The sequence below is a fragment of the Eptatretus burgeri genome, chromosome 15, assembly GCF_056783735.1.
Source record: "Eptatretus burgeri isolate ZD-2024b chromosome 15, Ebu_testis_v1, whole genome shotgun sequence".
Classification (NCBI taxonomy): domain Eukaryota; kingdom Metazoa; phylum Chordata; class Myxini; order Myxiniformes; family Myxinidae; genus Eptatretus; species Eptatretus burgeri.
In genome coordinates, this window is record NC_140975.1 from 9,338,833 (window position 1) to 9,360,906 (window position 22,074).

General features: G+C 36.3%; 1 protein-coding gene and 1 long non-coding RNA gene across 8 annotated transcripts in view; one reads left to right on the forward strand and one right to left on the reverse strand.

Annotated features, from left to right (window-relative positions):
• LOC147011455 (uncharacterized) overlaps window positions 1–22,074 on the forward strand; it is a 461,606-nt gene that overhangs the window by 239,803 nt on the left and 199,729 nt on the right. The gene's annotated exons all lie outside the window — the stretch shown is intronic.
• Window positions 14,663–17,958, reverse strand: LOC147011456 (uncharacterized). Its single transcript, XR_015051724.1, has 2 exons — window positions 16,547–17,958; window positions 14,663–16,450 (listed from the first exon to the last, which is right to left on the reverse strand). It is a non-coding gene; the product is annotated as an uncharacterized LOC147011456 (long non-coding RNA).

The following is a 22,074-nucleotide window of genomic DNA, read 5'->3' on the forward strand; positions in this document are numbered from 1 at the left end:
GAAGAACGGTGCAGAGGAGGCAGGGACAGACCCAGCAGCTGTCGAGCCACTTGTCTGCAGGTTTATTGACTCTTCCTGATCTCGAGTGACATTGAATAAAGTGCACAAACTCCTGGTGTGTTTTATTCTACTATCAGGGTCGAGATAGGGCGAGGGTAAATATTAGGATTCGGACCAGAGCTCAGATTGATATGTGATTTCTAGAAAGTGTATGGGGACTGGGAATAGAGATGCTACAGCCGGTGCACTGCACTGTCATAGTATGGTCGGTCGTTTGGAGTGGCATGTTCGTTCAGTTTGGAGGTTACATTATCGTGATTTTAAATGGGCAGGGTTCGTGAGTTCAGGCTGTATCTGAAAAAGGAAACAGATGCTTGTCAGGGAAACATTGTCAATCCACATTGGGATTGAACAGATCAACGAGGATTTGGGGATTGAGCAGGTGAACGAGGATTGGGATTGAGCAGGTGAATGTGGATTGGGATTGAGCAGGTGAACGAGGATTGGGATTGAGCAGGTGAATGTGGATTGGGATTGAGCAGGTGAATGTGGATTTTGGGATTGAGCAGGTGAACGAGGATTGGGATTGAGCAGGTGAAGGAGGATAGGAGTAGGGTAAGAATACTGATTCTGGCTCACTTTTCCCCATGTAAATGAATGGGGGATTTTCAGCGATTCCCTTTTTTTTTCCTTAAAAATAAACCCCCTTTTTATCCCAAGGTATATTTATTTGTCTCCCCTTTTAACTTGGAGGTTGAACCTCATTGAATTGAACACCTGGGGGTTGAACAGCTCACTCATTGAACCTATAAAGATTTGTTCATTCTCAAATTCCTTCAATAGTTTAATTTTCTTTGCACAATAATCCCCATCTAAAATATTGACAAACAAAACATTTGAATCTTTATATTTTTGAAGATACCCCTTTTGTGCCATTACGAAATGATAAACTTCTCTTAATGCTCTCATCTGGCCACCTCCTGAGCCACATATCATTTTGAGATTATAGTAAATTGTTTTTCATTGTTCAATTGATAACCATCAAAGTTTTCAGTCCATTCAAGGATATTCATTTTTTCTTTACATCCTCTAACTTACTAGTTTTTAAATTAATTCGCTTATTTGTTTTATTTACCTTTGTTTTAGTTATTTTTTCAATAAGACTTATTTGATATTTTTCACATTCATTATGTTTTCCATTTATATACCAAGACTGAGATTTTCTCCACTCTTTAGTTTGATTAATACTTGGTTTAACCATTTATATATTGTGAAAAAACGCGGCGGTAGCCCTTAAAAAACCCTAACCCATCTTCCCATCGTTAAAACATAATCTATTTTATACACTCTATCATACAATATCCATATGGAACACAATCTATTCCATTATCTAAAATAAATCTCTTATCATCAAAGGCTCCTAATGCCTTTTTATTTACTTCTTCACTATATATGTTATGTTTATAACTTCTTATTGTATTCATTTTCCTATATTCTTCTTTCTTATTCATAAAACAATTATAATAATTTCTAAAAGTTATTGATTTCTTTATTACATATTTCTTTATTCCCTTTAACCTCTTATCAATCTGTTCACCATACTTATAAGCATATGCCTTTGCTCTCAATCCAATAAACTCACTCATTACTTTTCCACCCAACTCATCCTTAAACTTACCAATAACCTTTTCATTCTTTTTGGAAAATAACTCACTCTTCTTGCTGAAATTACTTGTATCATATACTCCAATATTTTTCTTCATATCTTCATAAACATCATCAGTTTTTATATCTAGGATAAAACTATCAGTGTCCATATACAACAATGAAACATTTTCACCATACTCTTTCTTTAAGTCATTATACAAATAATCATACATCAATATCTTTGATAAATCAAGAACTGCTGTTCCAATATAAATTGGTTTATCCATTACAATACTTTCCTTTTTCATATGAATTGCAGAAAAGTTCTCTGAAAAAACCTCTTCTCTCTCAAAACTTGGTTTATTTATCAATCTCGAAGCTTCTTTCCAAGATGTTGCGAATCTAATGTTTTGCCTGTTTCTAACATTTTCCATAGTCTTTCCAAATACAGCATTATTCATTAATTTATAAAAGTCCCCTTCAAATTTTACTTTTGTATTTGCTCTCATATCTGTATTGAATTGAATATACTTTTTCACCCAAGGACTTTGTTTAAATTTTAAAACTCTATGAATTTTAGCTACTCTCAATCCTTCTCTCAAAAACTGTTTTAAGCTTCTCTGATGTAAAACATATCCCTCTTTATCATAAAATGTTGTTAATAACTTTTCTGTTGATTTGTCTTTAATATTAAAACTTTTATGATAATCACTGAACCATTCTTTCTTTGGGGTTTCTTTCTCACATGCAAAAGGAAGGTCTTTATGCTTATTATGAAGAACACTCGGGTACCTCAAATCAACTTCAAAATAATAACCTTCTTCTTCGTCATTCAATTCCTCTTGAGAAGAAATAACAATATTCATCAAAGCCTTTTCATAATCCTTTTCTTCCACCCACTCTAATTTACCATAAGGTAGAGATTGAGACATTGCCCATCCATACAAATTATTAGCATCAAAATACATCAAATAATTACTATCTTTTTCACTATCATAATTTGGGAGATATTTATTATTTGCTTTCGCATATCTTTTTGAACATACTTGTGATATTCCACCTCTCTTGGACTTCTCAATCATCAAAAGCATATCAACATCACTGATTAAATCTATATCTTGTTTTGTCATTTTCAACATTGCACTCCAAGCTAAACCAGGAGCTGTGAAATAGTGGGCAGGGTCTAATCCATAACAATTTTTATTATGACAGAGTGTTCTAAAAGCCTCAAACACATCAGCTAACAATAAAACATCTGTTTTTAGATATAAATCATGATATTCTCCAAGGTTATTTATCTTAAATATTTTCCATATTTCTTGTGCGTGTTTATATTCCTTATCACTTATCTCTTCTTCATAAAGGTTATTATAGAAACTTTCTTTTGAAGGAAGTTGTGTTTCTTTAAATCTCATAAATGAATCCATATAATCATAAGGATAAATTCCCTTACTTGTAAGAATTTTCTCTTTACTTTTGAATTTCATTCCTTGTTTGAATTTCCTCTCTCGTAAGAATTCCTTCTTTAATCAGAATTTCATCTTTAATCTGAATTTCCTCTTTAGTTCGAATTTTCTTTATAATTAGAATTTCATCTTCAGTTAGAATTTCTTCATTAATTAGAGTTTCCTCTTTACTTTGAATTCTCTCTTTAATCTGAATTTCCTCTTTAGTGAGAATTTCCTCTTTTGGAAAGAATGAATTAAGATTTGGAAAAGAGTCCGTGGAGCTTAGATTTGATGCGAGGTAGGCTAGTGGTGTTCCCATAAACTTGTAAGAATCTAGAAACCTAATACGAGTTAAAGGTTTTGTGAATATCATTTTTGAAAATGAAATATACTTTTGACTTGTGTTTGTTATGGCAGAAATATTCCCTGGTGTTTTTGAAAGTTCATTTATAAATAGATGTGTATCATAGTTGGCGCTGTTGTGAAGAAAGACTGGAATAAAAGAAGGTAATTTATAATTAAGATTACAACAGGAATGAGCGGGACCTCTATATTTACCAGTAAGATGACAATGGTTTCTAACTTTAGACTCCTCAATTTCCCCCTCACAAATATGACAGATATTGTTCATTCTAAATTCTAATTTTTCTTCTTTGGTTAATTTCATCGGTTCATTTGTTTCTTTCATTAATTTAGTGAGTCTTATACAATCCTTTTCTAATCGTTTTACAAACTCTTGTGAAGCATTTTTTCCACGATAATGTTCAAGTTTATTATACTTTTCTCCAACAGATGATTTGATATAATAACAGAAACCACAAGGAATATGTTTTTGATATTTATTTGTATATGGTTCTTTTGGATTAGGAGAAGCAGTATTTATCTTTTTAAGGATACATTCAAAATCAGCGTATATCACAAATGGGTGCATGATAGATTTATTATAATCTTCAAAATAAATCTTTTCACCAGGTTTAGGCATTGTAATTACAGCTGATTTATGATTACTACAATATTTTGAATGTTGTTCTAATCGTTCTTTTGTATGAAATGAATTAAGACATCGCTTACAAGGATATATTTTGTTTGCTGTTCTGAATACCTGAGAAGAGATTAATCTTGATAAATTATTGATGTATGTGTAATGTGAATTCTTTCCAACACTAAAATATAAAAGGTCAATGTGTGTTTCTTCATTTTTATAGTTGTTTGAAATTTTTAATATTTGAACTTTGTTTGTATCCGTTAATCCATATACATTAATAGAAAGATTATTCTTTTTCTCAAATTTAGGAATATCTGTTAGTGGCATTGGGAATTTAAAATCTTTAATGTCCAAGGTATTCTCATATTTCATATATTGTTTTACTCTTTCTGAATTACATTTTGGTGGATGAAAGTGAGCAAGAACAGACCAGAGAAAACATTTATTATCATTGTTCTTAATATTAACAACTGCCTTCTTTCGTTTTATTTCTTTTGGTAATTCAATATAAGAAGAAGCTTTAAGAGGGTTTGATTTTAGAATGTGTATATCTAAAAAGATGATTTTTTTAATATTGAATCCACTTCCTACCACTGTATTATCAACATCCTCCTCTTGTCTTGATAGTTCTTCATAAACCCCACTATTCAAAAAATCTTGAAATGATGTTATAAAATGAAGACCTGTTCTCATATAAGGAGTATGTTCTTCATCTTGTCTTTTCATATTCATTTTCACTCCCATATAAAACTTTAAAGTTTTCATTTCTTTTAATGTCTTTTTAATAAATTTTTCAACATCGGGTTTCACTATTTCAATTGATTCAGCTATTGATGATGGACCGGGTTCTCCAAATTGAAAAATCCTTATTTTTATATGCCCTTTAAATGCCCCATCAGTGTTTTTAATATAATAGTCTCCCTTTACTTTAAACTCATTTTTCTTGTGTTTTTGTGATTGAAGATGTTTATTATAACTACTCTTCAAAACATCCTTTGAACAGATATCACAATGTTTTCTTTCCAACTCAAGAGGAGATATTTTATGAAATAGATTAAATGTGTGTTTGTTGGTTCGGAGGTGTTTTCTATAATGTTTATATTCGTGATTACAAACATCGCAGTACGTTGTATTCACCATATTTATAGAATAAAACTTTGCTTAAACTAAAATTTTCTTGATGAAAATTTCGTTTAATTTATAGGTGAATCTGTGCTTAAAAACATTTTATCCTCCAACTTTTTCACTTAATAAATACAATGTTTCAAGACACAAAAGACAAGTTTCAATCAATCTCTTCATCTGTTAAAGATACTGAGAAATATGTCAAGGATGTAAAATTGAACAAAGATAAATATAACAACTATTGGATAAAAACTATTATGGTAAATAATATGAGTTCTTCAATTTCCTTCAGTGGAAGGGCTTTCAGTATACCTGGAAGAACATCAATTAAAGTATCTCTAACAAAAGTTTCTCCTCTCCTTCTAGTAATATATTCAAAACTAGAAAAAGCAATGAAACAAGAAAAAGTATCAAAGAACAAAAACCTTATGGATGAAGCTTTAGAAAGAAAAGATAAGACCATCTGTAATATGCAAGGAGAAATTTGTATTTTTTCAACAACCCTAAAGATGTAAATCCTGATGAAATAAAGGATGTTAATATATCAGGTGAAATGACATTTCGTTCAATAGTAGTTAACGATAATTTTAAAATTACCTTTAATATAAAAAATGTTGTCGTTGAATCTGATAATAAAAAAAGTATATCGATATCGATGGTAATATACAACTGAAAGTATAGATGAATTTCAGTTTAAGTAAAGTTTTACTTTATAAATATGCTAGACTTTCCTGATTCTCCATATGACAAATTTGAGAATTGTCCTGCGTGTGAAAGACGGGGATTAAACACAGAGTCAAAAGCCTATAAACAATGTATATTCTGTGATTATCTTCTAATTAATGATAATAAAAAATATAAAAAGGAAAATAATTCTTTTAGATTTACACCAAAAATGAATTACTTTACAAGATTGATTAGAGAAATGAATGTAAAGTATGAGGGTGATAACACACCTTTCCTTACAAGGGAAGAAACTGAACGTATAAGAGAAATGTTCAAAGGATTGTTGTTGTATATTATTCATGGATGTAATTTTCAGGGAAATATCAACACAAGATATTGTATAAATAAAATAATGGATTATCTTGAAATTAAACCTGAACTTAGGATAAAATATAGAGTTTCTAAAAAAGCCAATAATAAATTAAATAACCTGTTTTTCAAATATATAAATGAATGACTTTTTACCTATTTGGGAAAATAAGATAAAATTTAACAACCATAAAAATCTCCCAAATTCATTAAGATGTCTCATAGTTGGTTCAAGTGGATGTGGAAAAACCTGCTTACTTTTAAAAATGCTCCTCACTCCCAACTTTTTAGATTATGATAATTTAATAATTTTCACAAAGTCGAGTTTTCAACCAGAGTATCAACTACTCTCACAAGGTTTTAATAATGGTCTTCAAAAAGAAGATATAATCGGTTTATTTAAACGTCAAAAAAACCTAAATGATTATAACATTGAAGATATAATTCAACTATTTTGTGATACACAGAGATGTAAAAAGAAATCAAATCCTATAACTTGTATTCTTAGTGATAATACGGATGATATACCGTCTCCCCAAGATTTGGATAAATCAAAAAAGAACCTCGTTATCTTTGATGATTGTGTTAATGAGAGAAACCAAACGGTAATGGACAGCTACTACACAAGAGGGAGACATTCTTCTTGTAATTGTATTTATCTTAGTCAATCGTACTTTCAACTTCCTCGTCGTTCCATCAGAAACAATGCTAATACTTTTATTTTATTCAAGTTAAATTCAATAGATATCAATAATTTTTGGAGAGATAATTGTTCTACATTATGTAGTAAAAAGAAATTTGAGGATTACATGAAGCACACGACTGAAAAATATAAATATATTGTTGTGAAACAAGATGAGATATTAAGGGATATATTTTTTGTTTTATAAACAATTACATATATAAATGACAACTATTATTATAAATCTTGTGGGTAAATCTGCTTCTGGAAAAAACTTTCATAAATCAAGGTTCTTGTGTAGTACAAATGAGAATATTGTAAATTTACTTAAAAAACAACCCGTGATACGCATTGTATCAACAACAACTAGAGCAATAAGACCTGGAGAAATAAAAGGTGAAGATTATCACTATATTTCAGTGGAGGAACATATGCGATTGAGGAATGAAGGACAAATATTTGAGGAGGTTTCTCTTGGTACAACAAAATATTCACATTGTAAGAGTGAGTTAAGGAAACTAAAATCTGGTGGTGTTGGGATATTAGAAACTAATCCAGAAGGAACGAGACAAATTATTAAATATCTGAGCGGAGTGAAGATTTTATCATTCGGTTTTGATGTTGATGAAGAAACTCAACGCAAACGTATGAAAAGCAGAGATGCAAGTATTAGTGAAGAAGAAATTACAACTCGCATTAATGTTAATAAAGAATTTGATGAAATATTTAAAGAAAAGGATTTATTTGAACACATCTACTTGAATGATGAAGAAAAGGAAAATTTCCCTGTTAATCTTTCCAATTCATTAAATGATATTTTACAATAAATAAATGGATACAAAAGAAAGAGCAAGAAGATTTAAGGAACATCAAGAGTTGGTTTCAAAAGTTGTAAAACAACAGGAAGACATAAAGAAGAAACGCAGACAGAAACTAACGGGCGAAGAAGCATTTGAAAGAAAACAAGAGAAATTTTTTAAACCACTTTTAAAAACTTCCCAAGAAAAAATGAAAGATGTTTCCACAGTTCCCACAGTAGAATATACTCCCAGAAAGCTTCAAATGTTAAAAGATTTCAGTCAAATGACGGAGGAAGAATTAGAGCATATTGGAGAATTAGAATATGATGAAGGTTTATTTCAACAACTGGAAGAGATTAATCAACCCCCTGATTATATTGTGAATGCTGTTCAAAACAATGAATATTCAGCGGATTCAAAAACCAAAGCAGGACTCATTCCAACAGAACAACCAGCAATATTTCATCTTGTTCAAGAAAAGGTATTGATATTTAATGATGAATTAAGGTTCTTAAGTTCTGCTCAACCCCCTGTTAAACTAACTCCGAGATTAATGTTTCTTCTCACAAAAGATGGAAGACAAGGTTCAACTGTGAGGGATGAATCAAAGTATATTGATAAACCATTGGATATGGAAAATAATGATGATAGAGTATATATTGATTTGCTGAACACTCTAAATTATAAGGTTATTCTTTCTGGTAAAAGTAGGAAGAATGAGAAGGAGAAACACATTATTCAGGCTTTAAGTATCCTTGGTTCAGGTATTAGTTTTCTTCCAAATGACCCATCGCAATTAGTTAATAGACTGTTATTGTTGTTAGGCAGTAAGAAGGCTGGAAATAACAATTGTTTTAATGAAGCATCAGCCATTTTAGACCAGTTGATGAACATGAAAATAATTAATAAATCTCAATATAAAGACATTTTATCTCATATTAAATAAGATGAGAAGCACAATCCTGAGTTTTAATTTCACAACAAGCGACCACACATCTTCATTCCCATACCCACTACAACTTGACACAACAAAAGAATATGAGGCATCTTTATTGTCCATGGAAACTTACAATACCTTATTTAATATAACCGAGAAAAATGACAAGTTTAGTTATAATCCGGGAAGTGGATACAAAACGATAACAGTCTCACCCGGAGCATACGAGATTTCTCAAATATCTTCCGAAATTGCTCGTCTTATGAAAGAACAGGGTGATGAACCAAAAAATATTGTTATAAACATTCAAAAACATACTTCAAAATCAACGATTAAAGTTAAAAATAACTACAAGGTTGATTTCACAATTGATAATACATTTAGAGAGTTATTGGGTTTCTCCTCAAAAAAGATTGAAACTAATGGGACGTTTTACAGTGATAATGTCATTCAAATATCCTCAGGAATAAATTCGGTGTTAATTCACTGTGATTTGATTGATGGTGCTTATAATGATGGAAAAAAACAAATACAATATTTTCATTCAGCGCATACTCAACCCCAATTGGTTATAAATTCAATATGGAACCTAAAAATTTGGTTTATCTACCTGTGTCAGGAAAAACCATACACAGAGTAAATTTTAGGATAACCGACCAAGATAATCGTGTGATTTCTTTTAATGGAGAAGTTATATCCATCAGAATTCACCTACGTGAAGTTTTCCAATAAATAAATACGATGGTTATTGTGAGGAAACACGAGTTGGGAAAATATAAAATAATTACAGGGGATGGGATGTTCCTTTCCCCGTACTACAAGGGTGAAGGTATGTATCTTGGTAGAGGATACTATAAACCTAAGAGACAAAGGGGTGTCGGACATCAATTTAGAGGAGATGGGATAATTGATACTCTCATGGGTATTGGTTCAACTATTCTTAAACATAAAGACCTAATTGGTTCAACTGCTTCTGCTGTGGGAAATGTAGCAGGTGCTGTAAAGAGTATAAAAGATGCTCAGAAGGAATCTCATAAATTACAAGCAATAAAAGAAATTAAGAAAGGTAAAACTCAGTTGTCCCCCCAAGAACGACAGAAAATAATTCAAATACTTGGATCAGGGTTTCAAAAGTTTTAACATCTTTTTTCCTAAATAAATACAAGTATGGAAGCAATTGATAGTATCTATGATTTGGATGATACTATTATTATCTCAAACTCCACTAAAAAGAAGATTACTTCAAGGTAAATGCAATAACTGGAACAGACTGGAATACAAATGGTACAAAAAGTTTTGAAATAAATAATCAACAAACCTATTTGAATCTCTCCGAAAGTTTCTTGTTGTGTAAATTTAAATTCACTAAGGCTGGGAATAACACAAACGCTACACTTGTAAATGATTTCTTCTGGAAAATGTTTGATAGTGTGCGATTGTATATTGGAACACAAGAAGTTGAAGCGGTTGATTATGTCTCTGCTGTATCTGAAATGATGAAATTTACACTCTATACATTCAGTGATAGAATGGGAAAGGGGTCTGTCGAAGGTTTTATTCCTGATATGTCAACGGGAACAAACACAGACCCTGGATATATTCAAAGGAAAGGAATGTATAATGATGATACAAAAGCAGAAAATAGTTTTACTGTGGCAGTTCCTCTTAAAGGTATATTTGGATTTTGTGATTATGATAAAGTTCTGTATGGTCTTAAAATTAGATTTCAACTACAAAGGAATGATAATGAAAATAGATTGCTTTTTGGTGTTGGTAGTGCTTTTGGTGAACAGAATAAATTTGTAATTGAGGAGATGAGTTGGTATATCAGTGAATATACTCCTAATCTTAAAACAGAAGAGATGTTGAATCGAAGACTTAACTCAAAGAAACCACTCAGTGTATCATACCTCAAAAGAAGATGTCAACACGTTAAACTCAATCAAACTACTTACACGTGGAATTTGGGTGTTCTGGAAGGAAAGCCACGATATCTGTGGATGATTTTTAAAAAGCCAGATGGTGATACTGCGACTGATAAGAATAATGCATTGAGTGATAATGCTAAGGTGAAACAACTTCGCGTTTCTCTAGATGGAACATTTTATCCACGAGATAGATTGGAAATTAATTGGGAAAAAAATGATTTTGCTGAAGCATACAAGTCTTACCAAAAGGTGTGTGAAAGTAATAGAAATAAAGAACCTATTTTGGATATGACAGCATTTAAAAGTTTGTATACAATCTATGCGTTTGACCTGAGCGCTCAAAAGGAAACTATAAAGTCTAATCGAGTGGATACTTCCCTATACATTGAAAGAGGAGAGAGTGAAGAAGTTGATACATATTGTTTGCTTTTGGAAGAAACAGAATTGCAGATTAATACAGATAATGGTGTGATGATTAGTCTCACATAATTTTTTGTTAAATAAATGAGTGGCAAAGTACCAACAGGGGTATATGTTAATCAAATCAATCTTCATAAACTATCATCTTGTGTTCAAAATCAAAAGCCTTGTACGATTAACGTTAATACAATTCAGAGAAAAGGAGCAGTAAGAATTGATGTTTTGCTCACAAGAGAACAGGTTAAAATCTTGAATGACACTGGCTCACTTAAAATTAAAATGACAAAACCAATGTTGAAAAAATATTCAATAAGAGAGACGAGTGGAGGATTTCTCCCATTTCTAATTCCTTTATTTGCTGGTTTAAGTGCGGTTGGAGCATTGACGGGTGGTATTTCAACAGCGGTGAAAACTGCCAACGAAAGGAAGGCTCAACTCCAGGCTCAAAAAGAATTGGAAAGACATAACAAAGAGTTGGAGAAACAAATTAGTGGAAGTGGTGTAATTGTAGATTTTGCTGAAAAACTTGAAGGTCTGCCTGATAAAGCGAGATTGTTAGTTGGAGATATGCTTTCTTCTATAGCACAAGCAGGTGTAAAATTAACGAAAAGAGGTAATGGATTATATCTTTCTAATAAATAAATGAGCATTGATGAGTGGTTGAAAGAATTTGGAAAGAATACAACATCAAATTTACAACTTGCCAAATATTGTAAGAAATTAAAAATTCATAATGTGGTTATTTGTATGAGAGATGAATTAACAAATGTGCCGAAACATACAAAGAATATTATTATGAACTTAGAAGATAATGATGGGAACGGTTCTCATTGGGTTTGTATTTTTAATAGTCAAGACAAATATTATTTTGATAGTTTTGGTCTTCCACCACCTGTTGAAGTCATAAAATTCTTACAGAATGGTGTTTATCAAACATTTCAAGTCCAAGAATTAAATTCCAAGTGTTGTGGTCAATTATGTCTATATGTGTTATTTCAACTCAACAAAAATAAAAAATTTTATGATATTATTTTTAATCTAATATAAATGACTTGTGTTGGTAAAGATGGTTCTATCTTTGGTGTATCTCAAGAACTGGATATTGATTTATCAAATTATTATACAAAGGCACAGGCTGAACGACATAAATATAATATAAACAAAAATATTAACATGAAAAATGCTTATAAATTAAAAAATTATCCAAGCCCGACTGACGCGAATGACTTGGTGAGATTAAGCGATTTATCACAATATATATATACTTAAATAAAACGGCTGTGTATTCCAAAGATACAGAAGTGTTGATATTATCTCCAGGTCATACAGAATTCACAGTTCGAATTAAAATAATTTTTTATAAAGAAGGGCGTATCGTTTGTATGAGAATAGAACAATGGGGGTATGATATGAATGATTTAGGGTATAATTGGTCATTTAAAATTAACCTCGAAGACCTGGAACAATTAAATCAGTCTCGTAAGGAAGAATATTATGCACTTGGTATCGAGAATGAGTTTTGTGGAGCCACGATTAGTAAACAACAAATAAAAGAATTTAATAAGGGTAAATATAATAATGGTTTTGCCCTTGTTTATCTCATGAATACAGAAAAAACAGGATTATATATAATAAGTAAGGAAATACAAAATGATTTAACTATGGGAAGATGGGGAGGTGTTTCGTGCCATAATATTATTCTAACATATATTTCTAATACATAAATGACAGCAAGAAGGCTTCAAGAAAATTATCATTTCTGTGTCCAAGCATACCTTCAAGAAAAGGGTATTCGTTATTTTAATAAATATGTTCTACAACATAAGAATGAGGTATTTTCAATAAAAGATTGGCATTATGCTGATGTTGATAAACCGACAACTTTAGATTTAATTAGAATGTTAAATAATGAAAAAATTATAAGGTTAAGAAAAGGTAAGGCTCTTTTAGAAATTCAAAAGAAATTTTATTGGTTTCCTGTTGTAAAAAATTATTTTGGATACAGGAATAACAAGAAATCCTGATGAATATATGTATAATATTCTATGGGGTGTAAACGATTCAAGGATAGTAAGGGATGAGGAAGGAGTTGAAGAAGAGAGGGAAGAGGAGGAAAAGGAGAAGGAGGAGAGGGAGAAGAAAGAGAAGGAGGAGAGGGAGAAGAAAGAGAAGGAGGAAAAGGAGAAGAGAGAGAAGGAGGAAAGAGAGAATAGAGAGAGGGAGGAAAGAGAGAAGAGAGAGAGGGAGAAGAAAGAGAAGGAGGAGAGGCAGAAGAAAGAGAAGGAGGAAAAGGAGAAGAGAGAGAAGGAGGAGAGGGAGAAGAAAGAGAAGGAGGAGAGAGAGAAGGAGAGGGAGAAGGAGAGTGAGGAAAGAGCGAGACAAAATAAATATCAAAATATGGAAACCAGTGAGATTAAAAAAAGATTGGTGGTATTACAGAAAATAACTCAACCCACCGAGGAGGAAAACAAAGAATTGACAAGTCTATTTGCAATATTTTCTTCAAGACTATTAGCATCGACAAGATATGGATTTTAATTCAAGTTTTTCATTTTTTTTTTCTTAAATAAATGGAGGAGAGAGTGAAGGCATTTCTAAGGATTCTTTATGTTTTAAAAATTAAGATTCAAATGTGCATGTTGGAAACTAAAAAGGTTTTTGCACTCTGCAGGAATTTTTCTCATAAATAAATGAGTTATTGTCTCAAATGTAAAAAGAAAACTAATACTAAAAATATTTCATATATTAAAAGTAAAAATAACAGGGTTATACAAAAAGGTATATGTTCGGTGTGTGGTTCAAAAAAAAAATCAATTTATCTCCAAACACAAACTCGGAGGAGATATACAAAAGTTTTTATCAGGAAGTAAATTTACAACTACTGGAATACCAGGGGAATTACATCTTCCAGGGTATTCTTTCTGTGGTCCAGGCACAAACTTGGATAAAAGATTAGATGAGGCAGACAATCCTAAATCCTGGAGTAAACCAATCAATAGAGTTGATGAAGTGTGCATGAGACACGATATTGATTATGAGAATACCACAACGTTGGAAGAAAAGCATGAAGCCGATAGAGAAATGTTGTATAATTTGTCTCTGATACAAAATCCAACCTTGAGAGAAAAAGTTGATAGGTTCATCGTGAAGAAGATGATTAGTGCTAAATTGAAACTTGGACTTGGAAATTCAAAAAACTTATAGGCTCTAATGATGCCATTAAGACTGAAGAGCAATTAGCTGATGAATTACATAAACCAATATTCACAAAGTTTCAGAGAAGGAAAGTTTATTCCAAGGAAGTTGATTATATCTGGTCTGCTGATTTGATTGAACTCAATAATGATAAGGGGTACAAGTATGCTTTAACCGTTATTGATTTGAGGAGTAGATATGCGTGGGTTGTCCCTTTAAAAAACAAAACAGGTAATACTCTTATGTTAGCTTTTCAACAGATATTTAATAAAAGTAAGAGAAAACCTAAAAAATTGTGGACTGATGAGGGGAGAGAGTTTTATAACAAGACATTTATGAATTTTCTAAAAAATAACAGTATTACATTATACAGTACCTTTAATGAAGGGAAGGCAGTTGTTGTTGAACGTTTTAATCGTACCTTAAAAGAGAGACTATATAAAAAATTCACACAACTCGGTTCACAACAATGGTCATCTTTTATTCAGGATATTGTGGATAAGTATAATGACACGATTCACACGTCAACAAATATGAAACCATCAGAAACATTTACAAAATTAAAATATGAAAAAGAGATTAATGTCAGAAAACCTAAGTTCAAAGTTGGTGATATCGTAAGAATATATAGGTGGAAATCTCATTTTGAAAAGGGTTTTACTGAACGATGGACGAAAGAACTTTTTAAAATTGTTGATGTAATAGATACAGTTCCTTGGACTTATAAAATATATGATTTGGAAGGGGAAGAGATTTTAGGTTCATTTTATTCACAGGAATTACAAAAGACAAAACTAAGCAGATAATACACCTTTGTGGACACTCGAGGGCCAAGTCCGAGGTGTATAACAGTAAATAATGTGTGTCAAGGGGTGGACGTTCTTACATCTGTGAACCCCAAACACAGAATCCTCAACTGAATAGTCAAGGCTTAACTTTTGTGTGTGTGTGTGTGTGTGTGTGTGTGTGTGTGTGTGTGTGTGTGTGTGTGTGTGTGTGTGTGTGTGCAATGGGAGCAATAGGTTGGCGCTTCACTCCCTCCTACTATACACCGTTGTGGACACTCGAGGGCCAAGTCCGAGGTGTATAACAGTATATAATGTGTGTCAAGGGGTGGACGTTCTTACATCTGTGAACCCCAAACACAGAATCCTCAACTGAATAGTCAAGGCTTAACTTTTGTTTGTTGATGTGTATGTGTGTGTGTGTCCCAACCCTCACATTCAAAATCTCAACCCCAACCCTCACATTCAAAATCTCAACCCCAACTCAATCCTCACCCAACACAGTCTTTTTCAAAATGAGATTTCCACCTATATATATATATATATATTTTACGTTTTTTTTTTTTCTCTTCTTCCAATTCTGTCTTTTAAGGCTTTCAGGTTTGATAACATAGAAAGAGGGAGTAAGAACTTTCTTGATAGGTTTAAATCCCAAAGAGTGGTAGCATTTCAAGTCTTCAAAATAAACCCAACTTTCCAAGTCTCCAAGGTAGTTATTTAAACCATCAAGGCAGAACTCATTTACTGATTTTTTCAAAATTTGTGAGTCTCCAAGGTAGTTCCCATATTTAGAACCATCTTGGCAGAACCCTTTTCCTGAGTCTCCAAGGTAGTTATTTAAACCATCAAGGCAGAACTCATTTACTGATTTTTTTCAAAATTTGTGAGTCTCCAAGGTAAAACTTGTATTCTGGCTCATCAACGTATAACTTGTTCAGTGGGTATTGTCTTGATAACTCACAATGAGTACTATTGCTGTAAAACTCTTTTTCAGGATTTTGCTGGTCTCCAAGGTATAACTCTTTGGTTGGGTCATCAAGGACGAACTCGTTCTGTGGGTCTTGGTCGCTCATAAGGTCTTCAACCAAGCCAACAATTTCGCCCCAAGTTGTAGCAAAAGCAGTATTTTCATTTCGTATTTCAGACACAATTTCCTGTGAGAGAAAATAATAATGTATTAATTAAGTTATTTAATTATTAAATGAGTATGCTTCAATCAAAGTTTGAAAATAGGAAAATAAAAATCTTACCTCAACAGATAAGAGGTTTGAATCCAGTTCATCAACTTGAAGGTTTAGTTCCATACAAGACAGAGAGTTCCAAGGAACACCAAAGTCATCCCACTCAAGGTCTTGCTCGTTCTGTAGGTCTTGGTCGCTCACAAGGTCTTCAACCAAGTCAACAATTTCGCTCCAAGTTGTAGCAAAAGCAGTATTTTCATTTTGTATTTCAGATACAATTTCCTGTGAGAGAAAATAATAATGTATTAATTAAGTTATTTAATTATTAAATGAGTATGCTTCAATCAAAGTTTGAAAATAGGAAAATAAAAATCTTACCTCAATAGATAAGAGGTTTGAATCCAGTTCATCAACTTGAAGGTTTAGTTCCATACAAGACAGAGAGTTCCAAGGAACACCAAAGTCATCCCACTCAAGGTCTTGGTCGCTCATAAGATCTTCAACCAAGCCAACAATTTCCCCCAAGTTGTAGCAAAAGCAGTATTTTCATTTTGTATTTCAGATACAATTTCCTGTGAGAGAAAATAATAATGTATTAATTAAGTTATTTAATTATTAAATGAGTATGCTTCAATCAAAGTTTGAAAATAGGAAAATAAAAATCTTACCTCAATAGATAAGAGGTTTGAATCCAGTTCATCAACTTGAAGGTTTAGTTCCATACAAGACAGAGAGTTCCAGACAAGCACACAGCACACCATTGCCAGCAAAAACAAATGTTTAAAATGGAGCCTGGGTTTGAAGCTTTTATAGAGAAAGACTGGTGGGTGTGGTTTCCTTTGGAAATTCCCTGGGCAAGCCTAGGCAAGCCTTCATTGGGAAATTTTTCAAAACCATAACATCCTGTAATTTTCTAGTGATTTCTTTGTGAGTCAGAGATGAACTGGAAATGATGTAAGAGTGGGCGGGGCTTAGCAAAAGTAGGCGGGGCTTAGGAAAAGTGGGCGTGGCTTAGAAAAATACCTTATGAAAAGTGGGTGGAGCTTAGCAAAAGTGGGCGGGGCTTAGGAAAAGTGGGTGTGGCTTAGAAAAAAACCTCATGAAAAGTGGGCGGAGCTTAGCAAAGTGGGCGGGGCTTAGAAAAGTGGGCGTGGCTTAGAAAAAATACCTTACAAAAAGTGGGTGGAGCTTAGCAAAAATGGGCGGGGCTTAAAGAAAAGTGGGCGGGGCTTATTGATTACCTTGTGGAAAGTGGGCGGGGCTTAGCAAAAGTGGGCGGGGCTTAAAGAAAAGTGGGCGGGGCTTAACAAAAAAATAACCTGTGGCTCAGGAGGTGGTCAAACAAGAGCATTAAGAGAAGTTTATCATTTCGTAATGGCACAAAAGGGGTATCTTCAAAAATATAAAGATTCAAATGTTTTGTTTGTCAATATTTTAGATGGGGATTATTGTGCAAAGAAAATTAAACTATTGAAGGAATTTGAGAATGAACAAATCTTTATAGGTTCAATGAGTGAGCTGTTCAACCCCCAGGTGTTCAATTCAATGAGGTTCAACCTCCAAGTTAAAAGGGGAGACAAATAAATATACCTTGGGATAAAAAGGGGGTTTATTTTTAAGGAAAAAAAAAGGGAATCGCTGAAAATCCCCCATTCATTTACATGGGGAAAAGTGAGCCAGAATCAGTATTCTTACCCTACTGATAGGGATTGAGCAGGTGAACGAGGATTGGGATTGAGCAGGTGACCGAGCATTGGGATCGAGCAGGTGATCGAGGATTGGGATCGAGCAGGTGAATGAGGATTGGGATCGAGCAGGTGAAGGAGGATTGGGATTGAGCAGGTGAACGAGCATTGGGATCGAGCAGGTGATCGAGGATTGGGATCGAGCAGGTGAATGAGGATTGGGATCGAGCAGGTGAAGGAGGATTGGGATTGAGCAGGTGAACGAGCATTGGGATTGAGCAGGTGATCGAGGATTGGGATCTAGCAGGTGAACGAGAATTGGGATTGAGCAGGTGACCGAGCATTGGGATCGAGCAGGTGATCGAGGATTGGGATCGAGCAGGTGAATGAGGATTGGGATCGAGCAGGTGAAGGAGGATTGGGATTGAGCAGGTGAAGGAGGATTGGGATTGAGCAGGTGAACGAGCATTGGGATCGAGCAGGTGATCGAGGATTGTGATCGAGCAGGTGAATGAGGATTGGGATCGAGCAGGTGAAGGAGGATTGGGATTGAGCAGGTGAAGGAGGATTGGGATTGAGCAGGTGAACGAGCATTGGGATCGAGCAGGTGATCGAGGATTGGGATCGAGCAGGTGAATGAGGATTGGGATCGAGCAGGTGAAGGAGGATTGGGATTGAGCAGGTGAAGGAGGATTGGGATTGAGCAGGTGAACGAGGATTGGGATCGAGCAGGTGAACGAGGATTGGGATTGAGCAGGTGACCGAGCATTGGGATCGAGCAGGTGATCGAGGATTGGGATCGAGCAGGTGAATGAGGATTGGGATCGAGCAGGTGAAGGAGGATTGGGATTGAGCAGGTGAAGGAGGATTGGGATTGAGCAGGTGAACGAGGATTGGGATTGAGCAGGTGACCGAGCATTGGGATTGAGCAGGTGACCGAGCATTGGGATTGAGCAGGTGACCGAGCATTGGGATTGAGCAGGTGACCAAGTATTGGGATTGAGCAGGTGACCGAGCATTGGGATTGAGAAGGTGATCGAGGATTGGGATCTAGCAGGTGAACGAGAATTGGGATTGAGCAGTTGAACGAGGATTGGGATCGAGCAGGTGAACGAGGATTGGGATCGAGCAGGTGAACGAGGATTGGGATCGAGCAGGTGAACGAGGATTGGGATCGAGCAGGTGAACGAGGATTGGGATCGAGCAGGTGACCGAGGATTGGGATCGAGCAGGTGACCGAGGATTGGGATCGAGCAGGTGACCGAGGATTGGGATGGAGCAGGTGAACGAGGATTGGGATCGAGCAGGTGAACGAGGATTGGGATCGAGCAGGTGAACGAGGATTGGGATCGAGCAGGTGAATGAGGATTGGGATCGATCAGGTGAATGTGGATTTTGGGATCGAGCAGGTGAACGAGGATTGGGTTCGAGCAGTTGAACGAGGATTGGGATTGAGCAGGTGAACGAGGATTGGGATTGAGCAGGTGAAGGAGGATTGGGATAGAACAGGTTGACGAGAATTGGGATTGAGCAGATGAACGAGGATTGGGATTGAGCAGATGAATGAGGATTGGGATTGAGCAGATGAACGAGGATTGGGATTGAGCAGATGAACGAGGATTGGGATTGAGCAGATGAACGAGGATTGGGATTGAGCAGATGAACGAGGATTGGGATTGAGCAGGTGAACGAGGATTGGGATTGAGCAGGTGATCGAGCATTGGGATTGAGCAGGTGAATGATGATTGGGATTGAGCAGGTGAACGAGGATTGGGATTGAGCAGGTGATCGAGGATTGGGATCGAGCAGGTGATCGAGGATTGGGATCGAGCAGGTGAACGAGAATTGGGATTGAGCAGGTGAACGAGGATTGGGATCGAGCAGGTGAATGTGGATTGGGTTCGAGCAGTTGAACGCGTATTGGGATTGAGCAAGTGAAGGAGGATTGGGATTGAGCAGATGAACGAGGCTTGGGATTGAGCAGGTGAACGAGGATTGGGATTGAGCAGGTGATCGAGCATTGGGATTGAGCAGGTGAATGAGGATTGGGATTGAGCAGGTGATCAATGATTAGGATCGAGCAGGTGATCGAGGATTAGGATCGAGCAGGTGATCGAGGATTGGGATCGGGCAGGTGAACGAGGATTGGGATCGAGCAGGTGAACGAGGATTGGGATCGAGCAGATGAACGAGGATTGGGATTGAGCAGGTGAACGAGGATTGGGATTGAGCAGGTGATCGAGCATTGGGATTGAGCAGGTGAATGATGATTGGGATTGAGCAGGTGAACGAGGATTGGGGATTGAGCAGGTGATCGAGGATTGGGATCGAGCAGGTGAACGAGGATTGGGATCGAGCGGGTGAATGAGGATTGGGATCGAGCGGGTGAACGAGGATTGGGATCGAGCAGGTGAACGAGGATTGGGATCGAGCAGGTGAGCAAGGATTGGGATGGAGCAGGTGAACGAGGATTGGGATCGAGCAGGTGAACGAGGATTGGGATCGAGCAGGTGAACGAGGATTGGGATCGAGCAGGTGACCGAGCATTGGGATCGAGCAGGTGATCGAGGATTGAGATCGAGCAGGTGATCGAGGATTGGGATCGAGCAGGTGAATGAGGATTGGGATCGAGCAGGTGAAGGAGGATTGGGATTGAGCAGGTGACCGAGCATTGGGATTGAGCAGGTGATCGAGCATTGGGATCTAGCAGGTGAACGAGAATTGGGATGGAGCAGGTGAACGAGGATTGGGATCAATCAGGTGAACGAGGATTGGGATGGAGCAGGTGAACGAGGATTGGGATCAATCAGGTGAACGAGGATTGGGATCAAGCAGGTGAACGAGGATTGGGATCGTGCAGGTGACCGGGCATTGGGATCGAGCAGGTGATCGAGGATTGGGATCGAGCAGGTGAATGAGGATTGGGATCGAGCAGGTGAATGAGGATTGGGATTGAGCAGGTGAACGAGGATTGGGATCGATCAGGTGAACGAGGATTGGGATCGAGCAGGTCAACGAGGATTGGGATTGAGCAGGTGAACGAGCATTGGGATTGAGCAGGTGATCGAGGATTGGGATCTAGCAGGTGAATGAGAACTGGGATCGAGCAGTTGAACGAGGATTGGGATCGAGCAGGTGAACGAGGATTGGGATTGAGCAGGTGACCGAGCATTGGGATCGAGCAGGTGATCGAGGATTGGGATCGAGCAGGTGAATGAGGATTGGGATCGAGCAGGTGAATGAGGATTGGGATCGAGCAGGTGAAGGAGGATTGGGATTGAGTAGGTGAAGGAGGATTGGGATTGAGTAGGTGAAGGAGGATTGGGATTGAGCAGGTGAATGAGGATTGGGATTGAGCAGGTGAACGAGGATTGGGATTGAGCAGGTGACCGAGCATTGGGATTGAGCAGGTGACCGAGCATTGGGATTGAGCGGGTGATCGAGGATTGGGATTGTGCAGGTGAACGAGAATTGGGATCGATCAGGTGAACGAGGATTGGGATCGAGCAGGTGAACGAGGATTGGGATCGAGCAGGTGACCGAGCATTGGGATCGAGCAGGTGATCGAGGATTGGGATCGAGCAGGTGAATGAGGATTGGGACCGAGCAGGTGAATGAGGATTGGGATCGAGCAGGTGAAGGAGTATTGGGATTGAGCAGGTGACCGAGCATTGGGATTGAGCAGGTGATCGAGGAATGTGATCTAGCAGGTGAACGAGAATTGGGATTGAGCAGTTGAACGATGATTGGGATTGAGCAGGTGAACGAGGATTGGGATCGAGCAGGTGAACGAGGATTGGGATGGAGCAGGTGAACGAGGATTGGGATTGAGCAGGTGAACGAGGATTGGGATTGAGCAGGTGAACGAGGATTGGGATTGAGCAGGTGAAGGAGGATTGGGATAGAACAGGTTGAGAATTGGGATTGAGCAGATGAACGAGGATTGGGATTGAGCAGATGACCGAGGATTGGGATTGAGCAGATGAACGAGGATTGGGATTGAGCAGGTGAATGATGATTGGGATTGAGCAGGTGAACGAGGATTGGGATCGAGCAGGTGATCGAGGATTGGGATCGAGCAGGTGATCGAGGATTGGGATCGAGCATGTGAACGAGGATTGGGATCGAGCAGGTGAACGAGAATTGGGATCGAGCAGGTGAATGAGGATTGGGATCGATCAGGTGAACGAGGATTGGGATCGAGCAGGTGAATGTGGATTT